Source organism: Epinephelus moara, chromosome 8, assembly GCF_006386435.1.
Source record: "Epinephelus moara isolate mb chromosome 8, YSFRI_EMoa_1.0, whole genome shotgun sequence".
In the NCBI taxonomy this organism is placed as follows: Eukaryota; Metazoa; Chordata; class Actinopteri; order Perciformes; family Serranidae; genus Epinephelus; species Epinephelus moara.
In genome coordinates this window covers 45,034,705-45,037,739 of record NC_065513.1, presented here as the reverse complement: position 1 = coordinate 45,037,739, position 3,035 = coordinate 45,034,705, and the positions used below count along the sequence as shown (strand labels likewise).

The window sequence follows — 3,035 nt, the reverse complement described above, 5'->3', positions numbered from 1 at the left end:
AAAAAAAGAGTTCAGTGCTCTTAAATCTTCCAGTAATGTCTTTATAAAATAAACAACTATTTAAGCTGAAGCATAAATAAAACAACAACTACTGTACACAGTAGGATTCAACAGCTTTGTTCAACTTAACCACACATACTTTCAAATGAAAAAAAGTGTTTGGTGCTTTTAATTATTCAAGTAATGTCTATAAAATAAAATAAAACAAATATTTAGGCATCATTAAAACAATTGAAGTATTGCACACAGTAGTAACGAACAAGCAGCATAGTGTGCACACTGCACAATACTTAATTTTAAAGTGCAAATGGCTCTCCTAAGATAAGGAAAGTGTAAACAGCAATACAAAACAAAACAAAAAACAACATAAAAATAAATAAAGAATTGTGCATAATATGCACTTTGGCCCACTTCTAATACTCTTTAGTTACCCCACACATCCCTCACTGAAAGTTCTTAATAATCCCAGTTTAGGAGCTGTAGGTTATAGTGGAGGAAACAGAGGCGCTCTGCATTCTCTCCTGTCAGCCTGTACCTCTTCTTCTCATATATCTGGCTGACCTCACTGAATACCCTCTCACTGGGAACAGAGGAGGGGGGTGGACTGAGAAACTTTCTGGCAAGTGGTGCTAGAAGGTGCAATCGGGATGCATTCTGTTTCCACNTGTCAGCCTGTACCTCTTCTTCTCATATATCTGGCTGACCTCACTGAATACCCTCTCACTGGGAACAGAGGAGGGGGGTGGACTGAGAAACTTTCTGGCAAGTGGTGCTAGAAGGTGCAATCGGGATGCATTCTGTTTCCACTATTCAAGTGGCTGGCCCTTCTGCCTGTCGATCAGCGGCTCCCTTAAGTACTGATCCAGCTGCTGAGTAAACTGCTGCTCCTCCTCATCAGTCTCGTCTGGGGTTGGTCCATGTGCCCCAAGAAGGGTGGCATACATCTGCTCAAGTATGTCTGATGGACCAGTGACTTCCTCCTCTTCTTCCTCCGCCCTTTTCCGTTTTGGATCTTCTTGGCCTTGACCTTCTGAGGAAGCACTTTTCTGTTTTGCAACCTCAGACAGAGTGGCATGCTCTTCCTTGATCCAGTTCTTTGCATTCCTCAGTGTGCCAGGAGCCAAGACATGACCCTTGTAACAAGGATCTAACAGTGTTGCAAGGACCAAGCATCTTGTTTTCTCTGCCTTCTCAAATCTGGCCTTTAGGCTGTTCAGCATAGTCTCTCGGAGTGTTCCGATTCCTCTTGTTTTGGCACCTTCAGCTTCCAGCAACATTTTCAGCACTGTGATGCAGGGAATGATGCATGAAATTGTGGAGTCAGATCTACTCATTTCGAGTGTAATCTGTTCAAGTGGGCTCAGTGTGGCAATCAGATTGTCCACAAGAGCCCACTGATCTGCTGTTAAGACAGATATTTTTCCATGTTCCCCTGCATATACATTAAGCGCCCGCTTCTGCTCCAGAGATGCTCTCCAACATGTGAAGAGTGGAGTTCCAGCGTGTTGGCACCGACTGGATTATTCTGTGCTGGGGGAGGTCAAGCTCTTTTTGAATGTTCTTCAAACGCTGTTTGGCCAGCACTGAATGGTTAAAATGGGTAGCAGAAGATTTCAATTTGGCAACGATGTCTGCCACTGCTCGCTGGCTGCTGATCCCATCGTTCACCACCAGCTGAAGTGTGTGAGCACTGCAGCTGAGATCGGGTAGTTCAGCGAGCCTCATCCCTTTGATCATGTTGGCACCACTATCACGAAGCACAAGCACAACTCTCTCTGTTTTGATGTCCCAATGCTTCAGCAGACTGAGGAACATATCGCTTATGTATTCACCTGTGTGAGAGCCATACATGGCTTTAACATTGAGGACAATTTGTTTCCTTTGCCAATCTTTGTCAATGAAATGACAGGTCAGGCTCATAAGGGATTCTGTCTCCCCAGACCAACAGTCCGTTGTAAATGCCAAATAAGGACCTGCATTGTCCAACGTGACCACCTCCTTGATTTTGTTCTCTACCTTAGTGGGTACATCTTCAAAAAGGTCAGTGCGATAATACTTGTCAGTTTTAAGGGAGTATCTGGGCTCCAGCAATGCCACCAACCTTTTAAAACCAACACCAGAGACAACTGTAAATGGCTGATTGTCTGTGGCAATCATCTCAACTATGGCAAGATCCACCTTTTTTGACCTGGTGTCAGATTTAGGCCATTTCCTTTGGGCATCGAACATCTGTACAACAGTAGGCTGTGTAGAACTGGCTGCAGAAGAAGAAGCTGCTCCTCTTTCATCCCTTTCTTTTACTGCTTCATTGTAGGCCTCAAGGTGGTGACGTTTCAGGTGGCTCCACATGTTTGAGGTATTTTTACCTTTTCCTTTTTCAGCCCCCATGCTCACCAATGAGTTGCATATGGCACACCGAGCCTTCCCTGAAGTGGGCTCAGTGAAGTGTTGCCACACTGGATTTTTGCGTTCAGCCATCTCTATAAAGAATAAATAAAAACACAGATTAGTATCAATCAGTATCAATCTTTTTGCATCATCTTACATTCATATCACCCAATATCATCACCCTTTCATCAGTATCTACAACACAGCCTTGATGATGCATTGCTTGCTGACATATTAAAAGACAGGTATAATCTACTTATCGCAAAATGTCCTTTGTCACACATTTAAATAATTTAAGAGAAAACAATAAACCTGAAAAGTTGCCATTGACATAAAGTGCTTGATTTGCTCCTCCCCAGTAAGTGAGACGTCCCCCCCCCCCCCCACACACACACACACACACGTGTCAGCTGAGCTGACGCTGACTGAAAAACTCCACCACCGCTGAGTTGATAACGACAGCAAACGCCTCTAAACACGTTTTCACGAAACATTGATTATTAGTACTACATATAAAACATTTATCTCATCATAAAAGTTCTTCTAGTGCACACTATAGACCTCTGACCTCCTATAGACTAAGACCTCTGATATCCCCGCAATGGCTGCTCCGCCCCGCTCCGGGGGAGAGAGCACGCACACACACA

The 3,035-nt window shown here is 44.0% G+C and overlaps 1 pseudogene; it reads right to left on the bottom strand.

The window, feature by feature from the left end:
• Positions 1–669: 669 nt before the first annotated feature.
• Positions 670–3,029, bottom strand: LOC126394657 (zinc finger BED domain-containing protein 4-like; annotated as a pseudogene).
• Positions 3,030–3,035: the final 6 nt, after the last annotated feature.